Below are 11,509 nucleotides of genomic sequence, written 5' to 3' on the forward strand. Positions count from 1 at the left end.
CCCCCTGTTTCGAGAATTGTACCATTTCAGCCCCTTAAAAATCGTATTTTTGCAATTTTTGGGCCTATGGGCCGAATAGCCCAAAAATTAGCCCATTAAGCTACAAATTACATTTCTAGTCCTTTAAAGAGTATAATATTCATAAAAACATTTATTTTTACTGTTTTGACTCTTTTAGTCCTTAAGAAAAACCGTAAATGACAAATTTCAACCCAACTTTTGTTTATTTGACAATTATAGCCCAAAAATGGGTTTTATTTTGCAATATGTTTATTATGACTTTAGGTAGAAATTTTTCTTGACTTGTTTAGTGAAATATATATTAGATCATGTTTGTTTCCCCTCTTGTGCCATAGATCTTAAGATTTCTTCCCTTTTTGTTACATATTTACCACATAAACACATAAAATCACACATACATACATGAAATCACACATAAACATACACATACACATAGATCTACACATTTTACTTGTATTCTCCCCCATAAAACTTGTGAAAACCGAAAATAGAGGGGTATGAACTCACCTTTGCTTGTTGTTTTCGATTTTGAAGGAAGAAATGAAGAAAATTTGGTCCTAACAAGCCTTCTTGGGTGGATCTCGATCTTAGAGGTTTCTAGGATGATGATCATGAGTTTATATGAGTTAAGAAGAGAATTTTGATAAAACAAAGAATCTAGATCATGGATCCAAGCATCAACTTACCTAAGATGATGATTTTTGTGGAATAACCTCCTTGAAAAGCTCTTAATCTCGAAAATTTTGAAGGAGAAGTGAAGAAGTGGTGGTGTGTTCTTGAGAGAGTTTGTTTTAGAGAGATGGATGTAATGTGTGTGTGGGTGTGTGCCTTCGGCCGAGTATAGAGAGGAGAGGGAGAAGAGAGATAATTGATTTGACATGCATGGAAATATGGGATTTGCATGGATATCCCAAAGGTAATAAGGAGGTGGCTAATCCTCCTTAATCCTCTAATTTCCCTCTTTTTTTTCTTCTACTAGGGCCGAGAGAGAGAGAGAGAGAGAGAGAGAGAGAGAGAGGAGAGGAGAGGGTTTGGGCCTTGAGTGCTTAAGTCCAAGATATGGGCCCAATATACATCAAGTATGAGTTTTATGGCCCTTTAGGGCTAATTAAATTTGTTATGGCCCAATAAGAGTATTTTATTTCATTCTAGGCCCATTATGGTCCAAAATGTTAAAATAAAAGAAAGTGAGTTCAATTAGAGCCCATATAAGAGTTCTAAGCCCAAAATAGTCAAATTGGAAGCTTATTGGTCCATTAGGCCCAATAAGAAAATCCTAGTCCAAAATGGACTTGAACCGGGATTTTTAAGGTTTCCAACCTTTGTTGACTACTTGAATGTTTGTGTAGAGTATTTGATGGAATTTTGTGATCATTGAACAAGCATCATACATGTTTTCCAAGCTTTAACTACAATGTTATCTTTGTTAAGGGTTTTACAAGGTATCAGAATTCCTGGTTGTGACATCATCCCCCCGTTAGAGGGAATTTCGTCCCAAAATTCTTTTTAAAGCTAAATTTGAGAATGCGAGAATAGGTGAAGGTACTTCTGCTTCATCTGGTCTTCGCGTTCCCATGTGAATTCTGGTCCGCGTCTCGCGTTCCATCGAACTTTCACAATCGGAATGCGACTTTGCTTAGTACGCTTCACTTCCCTGTCCATGATTTCGACTGGTTCTTCGATGAACAGGAGATTCTCGTTGATTTCGATTTCTTCTAATGGAATGACGAGAGTTTCTTCAGAATTCCTGGTTGTGACAATATCAAAACCTCGGGATGTCATGTTCCGATACAGATCAAAAGCATAAACAAGACATTATAAGCCTTTCAACAGTTATTTACAACTACTGGCCTATAATCCAAAAATGTCTCATCATCCTCCGACTATGCTCGGGGTCCACTGCCTGTAACATAAAAAGCTGAGTGGGTCAGGCTTGGGAGCCTGGTGAGCATATAGGGTTTTCAACCCACAATAATAAGAAACTTATTAAGTTCACCAATCAACAATAACCATGATTACCCATTCCCGTTGTCCTCACTTTACGTCCCTAAACACCTAACACAAGGGACCTAGCCTAAGGAATATCATCGGGATGGACACTACTGCTAAGGGGACTCCTCAGCCATACATGTCCTAAAGGCAACCATGAGGGGGATGGAGTACGCCAATGAACATTTAGTTCATCAACGCCTACAAGTTGCGAACTTGCTAGTGTACCACTGGACTGTCTAGAAAGGTCCGTGATCATCGTCTATACTCCACTAGACTACAACAACAACAACAACAACAACAACAACAACAACAACAACAACAACATCTAGGCCTCTCACCATTTTAACACACATCAACTATTTCATCTACCCATGTTCTACCCAACATATTTGTAGATAAAATGCATATACAGTTTAAAACTTGTATAAAACATCTATTCAACAGTCACCTCAAATAAACAATTAACATATTTACACATAGCACGTATTTTAAGGTAAATACTTCATATCTATGTGTAAAGTAAATGTAACTACACACTCACTTGATTTGAGGATAATCGGGCAGCAATTCGTTTCCTAAAACGATCATTTCTAATAAAACCGGGAGTTTTATTCAGAAACCGGGCTCTACGAGGGTCAGGCTTCAAAACCGAAAAGATAAATTTCTCGGACTTCTCGGGCACTTCGTGGCGTATTCTGGGGGTTATAATTGATACTGGGGCTTTGGGGGATGTTAAAATGAAAGAAATATGGAAAGAGGGGCTAAAAGTGTCAAATTTTCAAATATTCCCCGGGAGGTCTCGCACCCTCCTATTTATAGGCCGAGGCTGCTGATCCAAGGGTTGAGAAACCTCCAGGTGGCATCAGATGCGAGAAGGAGTCACATGGGCTGCGCATGCGAGGGCCTCGCTGGCAGCCTCTGATTGGACCGAAGTCCGGGTCCGAGGAGGGGGGAGGGGTCTGTGGCACCATGCGAAGGCTCGGACACGAGGAAAGGGGCACGCGTCGCCTTCTCACTGGACCACTTCGGATTACTCAGCAGCTCGGATGACTCAGCAAAATTTCGGAAACGTGGCATGTTTTGGGCGAGGGTGACGTGGCTGAAGCCACCTATGCGAAATTTCTCGGTTTTGGCAATATTTCTCGATTTTCGCGCCAAAACTTCTAAAATCCATAACTTTCGCCTACGAGCTCCGTTTTTTACGTTCTTTACATGTACGCGTAGGTAAAATTATGCTCTACAACTTTCGTTTAGACTTCATCGGCTAATTTTGAAATTAATTTTTATATTATTATTTTTAATAGACCGGGACAGGAAATCCGTTAAAAATTCATAACTTCTTCATCCGACGTCCGTTTTCGTCTGTCTTTTTACCGTTGTGCTACTATTGACGAGACATTCGATTCTCGTTTAGGTCGTGTTGGCTAAAAATCACTCGATCTAAAATTCGAGTTTTTAGTTGTCTACTACTAAGCTGAAACTTCGAAAAATCATAACTTCCTCATACGAAGTCAGATTTGGACATTCTTTTTATACCTACTCTCGGTTTAACGAACACTACGAGTTTCGTTTAGATCACTAAGGCTATAAAGTAGTTTATCAAAAACTCACTTTTTACGACATTCGACACCGTGTCGGTTTTGTCGTGAAACTTCGACAGGTCATAACTTCTTCGTTATAACTCGGATTTTGGTATTCTTTATATATTCGTAATCCTTGTCACGACCACTACAACTTTCTTAATAGATATCGGCTTTATCTAATATTTATTTTCGACGCTCATTTTTATTCTTAATTAATTAACTCCTAGTAAAACACATAAAACACATAATACTCACATAATTCCTTTTCATTTCTTCAAAATGTACAAAGGTTAACCTAGACTATCACATCAATATTAATTCCTAGGCTAGAATAACGAGCGTTACAGTTCTTCAGCCGATAAATTCGCCGTTTTTTATGTACGATAGATCGTTGCTCTCCATGGTGTACAAGTTTCTATTCTAGCGGATCGAGATGTCTGATTCACTTCCAGGTTTTCGAAGAGGTTGCATGAGGAGTTGGGCACAATTTTGCACTTCAGCATTGTTTATCACTCGTAGACAGATAGGAAGAGTGAGTGGACTATCCAGATGCTTGAGTATATGTTAAGGGTTTATGTCATTGATTTTGGTGCGAGTTTGTACTCCTACCTTCCTTTAGCCGAGTTCTCATACAATAATAACTATCATTCCAACATCATTACACCTCCGTATGAGCTTCTGGATGGGAGGAAGTGTCAGACTCGAGTTTGTTGGGTAGAGGTGAATCATAGAGTCATGTGAAGCACTAAGGTGGTATTCCAGATGACAGAGCTTATTCATCACATTAGGCATAGGTTACAGACAACATAGAGCCGTCAGATGATTTATGTTGATAGGTGACAGTCTGAGTTGGAGTTTCAGGTTAGGGATATGGTTCTGCTAAAGGTATCACCATGGAAGGGTGTTATACACTTCAGGAAACGGGGCAATTTGGGCCCCAGGTTCATCGAAACCTTTCGAGTGGTGGCCTAGGTGGGCAAGGTGGCCAACAGGTTAGATCTGCCTGAGGAGCTAAGAGAGATTCATAGCACCTTCCACGTTTCACAGCGTCAGAAGTGCTTGGTGGATGATACAACAGTGATTCCTTTGGACGACATCAAGATCGACGAGCGCCTAAACTATGTGGAGAGACCAGTGGAAATTCTTGATAGTAATATGAAGGCCTTAAGCAACAAGCTTGTACCCTTGGTCAAGATGTAGTGGCAGTACCGAAAGGGCTCAGAGTGGAGTTAGGAGCCCGAGGCGGAGATGCACGAGCACTACCCGAATCTGTTTTCAACTACGGATTTTAAGGACGAAATCTAGTTCAAGTGGGGAAGAATTGTAGCACCAAATTCTAGGTATAATTACTTTTGTGATTGTGGGAATTTAAGGCTTAAAAGTACAAGATTATGGTTGTCGTGACGTAGTGATGATAGCACCAAGGCGTGGCGGGACTAGATGAAATGTGCATCTCATTTGAGTGCCACAACATGACTATATTGTCATGACGTGACAGCTACATGTATGCAAAACCCTAATTTTGCAGGCCTTAAGCCCTATTTAAGGGATATGATGGCTAGGTTTTGCACACCCTCAGCCTCCATCAACTCCCTTTCTCTCTAAACAAACCCTAGCCCCCATTGTTGAGTTTTTGAAGCTTTTTCTGGTGATTTTGGTGATTTGAAGGAGAAGAAGGTGTTCATTGAGTATAGATCCAGCAAGTAAGTTCCTCCTCCTCATTCTACCACATATCTTGGACCATTATGAGTCTTCAAGTTCTAATATTTATGTGTTATGCTTCTAGTTCTAGCATTTTGTGCATTTTTCTTCATGTTTTGGTTAGTTGGTATGGTTGGATTTCATAAAGTTGGCAACTTTATAAATCTTTGAGGTCCTCTTGTGATTATATGTCCAGGATCTAAATAATGATTGAGTTTTGAATCTTTGCATGATGTTTTACCTTATTTTCTTCATTTTTGACCTACCTAGACTTTAAGAGATGCATTTGACATGCATGTCTATGAAGCATCAATTTTTATGATCCACTGGGTGTGGGAAAGCCTTCTAGAAAGTATGGATAGGTAGCTTGAAGGATTAAGAGTTTAATGCATTAAGTTGGCCATAACAGTTCCCATGACGTCGAAGACTAGCTCCCACAATGTGACGTTAGGTGGTCTTCGCGACTGTTTTGTCATGAGTTCACCACAGCATGAAAAATTCTTGGACATGACGTGATAACCGACTGATGGACTTTTGATCGTTGACTTTGACCATTGACCGACTCTTTGACTAAGTTGACTTTTGGTTATCTTGATGATTTTTGGACTATAGATTGAGGAATGGTCACTGATTGTTGTATAGGAGGCTCATAGTACAACCTCTTGGATTGTGTGAGCTGTAGTGTTTATCGGCTAGACTGTGAGGTGAATTTTCTCACTATACTTTGTACTGCAGTACGTATCGTTGTGTGTCAGAAGTTGGTATGTTTCAGTGATATGTTAGATTGGTAGATCTGTTATGATTACATGTGCTACGAAAATGTGGTATATTTGTACCTACTAAAATGTACGAGCGATTAGTGGATGTTATTAGGCTTAGGCTGAACGGTGTATTGATATTTTTACCTACGAAAATGTACTGCCACAGAGGTGACATATAAGCATTTGTCTTTCTTGTCAAAATTTTCCTATGATAACGGTGTGGTGCCATTTTTGCCTACAAAATTGTTTCTAAACCATAGCTATTTACTACCACTCTTGTGTATTTTCCTAATGCATAAATGTAAAAGCAATTGATGCAGCTTCCTAATGCACAAAAGTAGTTTTCACCAGTAAGAGTAAAGAGAGAGAACGGTAACAATGTGCCGATGTCAGAATACCACCAGCGAAAAACAAATCATAGGGCCGCGTTCACCGCTGGTATACTCAACCACATCTGATTGTCATTGGTAACGAAAGGACGATACTGTTTGGCCTTAGAAAAAAAATCATATATTTATTAAGCTATGGGCTCAAGAGAAAGAAACGGTAATGTATCGTCATATTGTGATTATTTCGTGGGCTCAATAAAAAAAGAGAAAATGTTAACATGGACTATGGAGCTTTGATATAAATTAAGGGCTTAAAAAAATGCTGACGAGGTGTCTTGGGAAAAAGAATATGCTGCTGGGCTTCTAAGAAATTAATTAATGGGGTCTGGTATTAGGTAAGGGAAAACACGATCAAGGAAAAAAAACAATCAACTTTGGCTGTTATTATTATTATTATTATATATATATATATTAAAGTTGTGTTAAAAGATGAATAGTGAAATTGTGTGTTTTTGGCAGAAATGGTCCCTTGATTATAGAATTTTGGTATAGGGGTGTTTTATGGAAAATATTCTATTCTCTGTCCACGTGTTGGTCATCGTGCCCGGCCTCTCAGTATTTGATGTTTATCTGTTTTCGTTCTGTTTGCTTCACGATCCTTCCACCACCTCCCAAATCGAGTCTCCTCTCTTCTTCTACCCTTTGCTCCCTCCACCTCCAACCACTTCCTGATCCTTTATGTTTGACGCTTGCATCTCTGATTACCTCTTTCTCTTGGCGTTTGTCGCTGTACCATTAGTGGTGGAGGCCGTTACGGCTGTTAAGGTGGTGGTAGACGACGAGATTAGGGTTTTCGATGTCCCGTACTGGTCGGTCTTGTAATTGAAGCTTCAGGTCTTCATACATGCAATCGATCAAGTAGGTATTCCCAGATACCCTTGCAAACTGACAATTGGTGGCATGCGGAGATCGACGATTCGATCAGTCGACTTCTTAATCACAAAATCGGTACTTGTCTTCCGGTGCCGGAAGACTCCGTTCGTCAAATGGTCTACCGGAGACACTTTTTCGCCGTCGTTAGTGGGTGGCTCTAACTTCGATGCTAGAGTTTTACGACATAGTTTGAGTACAATCGACAAATAAAACCCGAAAGCTTTCTATTTCCACCGCTTCTCTTCTACTTCTTCATCGCTTCTCCAACCTTAAGCAATCAGCAGGCGCCAGTGGTGGTGGTGGTGTTATTTGGAGTAAGGAACGGAAGAGTTCTCTAGCAGGGGTATGCCAGGGGCGCTGCTTCAATGAAATCACGTCTACTACTATTAGAAATCTCGAAGCATGGACCTCCATCGACCGGTACTTTGATTGATCATATGCTTAATTTCTTCTTTATACAAATTACAATATGGATTTCCGACTGAAATTGTGTTTCAATTGATTTGTAGGCACATATGAAATTTAAGGATAAGTTGCTTGCTTCATCATCCCCAGCCCTATACAAGCCAGGAAGGCGATTGCTGTTGATGTTCCCCAAGGATTGGGCAACAAGGTATCAAATTTTATACTTTACTTCAAAAATCAACAAACAAATTAACCCATCTTCTTGAATATATATTACTAGATCATAACCATTCAATATATTGCTTCTAACTTCAATTCATGGAATTGCTATTCATGTTCATGATTCCGAAAGGTACTCCTGTGATATTCCTTGCTCAATTCCATGTTAGGTTCTCATCTTTGGTCTCAATCTCTATCTCAGTTATACAGTGGGAGCTAATTCCCTTTATATTATCTTCTCTCAATCTAACAACTTAATATACTAATATGGTTACACTTTTACATCAAATTTTACAGGCTTTGAAGTTGTTTTTGGTTTTTATGCTTGCAGAAGTGGGTCATACAGAGCCAAACAAGAAGATAGGCTTTGTAAGAAAGATTATTTTTGCTTCATTCCTTATAGTATTATGTATAAAAATGTATTGAGTTTACATAATACTTATCGATTTATTACACAACTGACTTAATTTTGAAACTTACAGGTATTCGGCAGCTCATGTATCTGGATAAATGAGAAAAGGAGTCTAGAATGTTGGTGTTCATGGTAAATTTTGTTGCGTAGATGAGGAATCTAAAGGATTTTTGCTCAGAAAGAGGATGGGCACATCATAAGCTGAAGGTACTTTGTACAGATTCCATTCATTTTACCATTCAACCTTTTTGTTCTCTTTGATTTGACTGATATTTGATTCCCTAGAAGGCAGGAGATGTTTGCTCTACCCACTTGGCTTCTTAGTATGGCCATTTTTAATTTGAAAACACTATTATTTCCCTTTTTGCTAATAATGGATTGAATTGTCACATTGCAAATTCCATAATTGGTGAAAATGAAATAGTTATGTATGAATCGTTAAAAATGTGTTGGTGAAAATGACAGTACCTTTTATATGAAATATGGTACAAAATTTAACTGGGTTGGTTGAAACATGGTTTTTCCTAATTCGTAAGACAAGTGAAACATTGTTTGCATAAAGTAGCTAAAAAAATAATAATAAACATTTTTTTCATAAATTGGTATTGCCTCTTTATTTCTATTTCTACCACGATTAGTTTTTGGCGCTAATCGATTCAATTGTCCATTTACCCAGAATACAGTTGCAATCGCAATGCACAAGCTTTTCATGGTAACCGAAATCAATATGCTGCCTGTTATGCTCTTCGGGATGTGCGACGGAGGTGGTTTCACTGTCGACTTGCCCACCGCCGTTTCCACTGTTTCTTTTTTTCTTCTATTTGTTCCACTTTACAGGTAGATCGATTAGACTGCTTAGGGTATGTCAAAATACACGCTTATTCTCCTGATAATTTTTTGTTGGTATGATTGATTAAAGTTAAAACAATTAGATGAACACATGATTTGTCAACTTTTGTGTGTGCATATTTAAGTTGTTAAGACTTTATTGAGTGATTAGATCGTTCTGTTCCTACTTTAATGGAACTATGATACGGTGTTCTAAAGCATTAATCTTATAAAAAATTCTCTTGATTTTGGTTAATTGATAATGCAGATTGATTTAGATGTCCAGTGGAGGATCTCAAACGAGTCTGAGGAAAGCTCTTGGAGCCATTAAGGACAGCACCACTGTCAATTTGGCTAAAGTGAATAGATTATAAGGTATTGAAACATTTTGAATTTTTTTCTTTCTATGATTGTTACTTTAATATCCCCTGTTTGTTTCATTTTGTAGGAATTGGATGTAAATATTGTTAAGGCCACTAATCATGTTGACCACCCTGCAAAAGAGAAACATATGCAAGGTGTGTTTCTATAAAATTATTTGTTTGTGGTCTATTAACAGAAGGTAGCCCTTATATTTCCCTAATCCTGGATCCATTATTGCAGCTATATTTGCATCCATCTCCGCTACAAGACCTAGACCTGATGTTGCATATTGCATCCATGGTCTTGCAAGAAGATTATGAAAGACACACAATTGGGGCAGTATGTATATTGTATCCCTATCATTGAATCTCTTTATCTCAACATTTTTCCATAGAAAGCTTCATCTTTTTTCAGGTTGCTTTGAAAACTCTAATTATTATTCACCAAGCCTTAAAGGAGGTGGACCCCACACTTCAAGAAGAGCTCCACATTATAAAAAGTATGCTACTTCACTATTTTTTATACTTTTTGACCTTTATTTAATATTTATGTCACTCATACCTCAAACCTAACTAATGTTAAACTCAAAAATAAGCAAGGGCAAAAAGGTAAAGAAAATTTCAAACTTGACTTAATATGCTAATGCATAGACAACTTGATATCTGGATGTAGTCAGAAAAATAAGCAAGGGCAAAATGGTAACAAATTTTCAAACTTGACTTAATGTAGTAGTAATGTGTAGTCTGTAGACAACCAGATATCTGGATGTAGTCATAGAAATATGCAAGGGCAAAAAGGTAAGAAATTTATGATTATGTATGCAATATTAGCTTAAAATTCATGTTTTAACTAATAAGAACTATCTTTCCTTACTGCAGGGATGGATACAACGATTTCAATACTTTCTACATGCAGGTGAGCTTCCCGTAATTGTTAGCTTAAATTTTATGATTTTCTTCCAATCTTTTTTAATTTTAATTTTGTATTTGTATTTTTCCACACACACACACACACACACACTAGGCTGCTTTAGGTACTACAGATTTGATGAAACCCGTAGGCCAGGCCTGCAAACCAAAACAGAGCAGGTATGCTATTTTACACTTTTATTCATTGGAGGATTCACGGTTGTCGGTTATTTTTTTGTTTCAACATTCTTTGGCAAATTCATAGAGGTAAGCTACTTGGTTACTTTTGTTTTCTTCTTTCTAATAAAGAGATTTACTATTCCTATAAACATGCAATGGGTTTTAAAGCATTTTTAGGTTAAATTTTTTAGTTTATCTTCTTCTCTTTCTACAGGTATTTGCTAAAGGAATGTAGAAAGTAAGACGTCATAACAAAAGTACATTGCTATTTCATGCACTTAAATATTTTGCTTGCATTGTTTGTTTGTAATATTAGATGAGTGACCTGAATCCGAAGGTGAAGACGGTTGGTTTTTTTTGTCTATCGCATAAACATCTATGTGTTCTTTTGGTGTTTTATATATATGTAACCATTTTGGTCAGCCTTCATTCCCCTACGAGCACAATGACAACAAAATATAAAACATGCCAAAGCGTACCACAAACGACAAAAAAAAATTATCAATAATCCCTGTGTGTTCAGTAAATTTGTTTGTTCCAAACCCCGCGGAACGGGTTTCCCAGCTCGTTATTGTTATTTTTCTCTATGATCGTGGTTGTATTGAATCAATTATGTGGCTTGGGTTCAGAAAGAGTGATAACTAGGAAAGCTCCCAAAGGAAACAAAGATCGAACAAGGTATTCTAAGCTCGATAATGGTTAATGAAAACCGCTAAGAAATAACTGTTTAGGTTTCAAGAAGAAAACGATTGAATCAGTAAAATCAATGTTGTAAAAAAACGTTCGACGTTAGCTAGCCGGTGGACTAAGGTGAGGGATTAATGGGCTAGATGAGGATTAATCGGGGACCCTAAATTACTAACTCGTTAAATTT

At 37.9% G+C, this 11,509-nt stretch overlaps 1 long non-coding RNA gene across 11 annotated transcripts; it reads left to right on the forward strand.

Moving 5' to 3' along the window:
- The first annotated feature begins 7,015 nt into the window (after nt 1-7,015).
- On the forward strand, nt 7,016-11,057 carry LOC145166890 (uncharacterized). 11 transcript variants are annotated; one of them, XR_013740787.1, is made up of 13 exons: nt 7,016-7,740; nt 7,830-7,934; nt 8,025-8,077; nt 8,276-8,313; nt 8,427-8,563; nt 9,033-9,193; nt 9,453-9,559; nt 9,633-9,702; nt 9,788-9,886; nt 9,962-10,046; nt 10,277-10,344; nt 10,426-10,462; nt 10,571-11,057. It is a non-coding gene; the product is annotated as an uncharacterized LOC145166890 (long non-coding RNA). The 11 variants fall into 11 exon arrangements; XR_013740783.1 differs by lacking the exon at nt 10,277-10,344 and having other exon boundaries at nt 7,023-7,740; nt 7,830-7,933; nt 8,006-8,077; ... (1 more) ...; nt 10,571-10,722; nt 10,850-11,057; XR_013740786.1 differs by lacking the exon at nt 10,277-10,344.
- The last annotated feature ends 452 nt before the right edge of the window (nt 11,058-11,509 follow it).

The sequence above is a fragment of the Lactuca virosa genome, chromosome 3 (assembly GCF_052849685.1).
Source record: "Lactuca virosa cultivar CGN04683 chromosome 3, Lactuca_virosa_CGN04683_v6, whole genome shotgun sequence".
In the NCBI taxonomy this organism is placed as follows: Eukaryota; Viridiplantae; Streptophyta; class Magnoliopsida; order Asterales; family Asteraceae; genus Lactuca; species Lactuca virosa.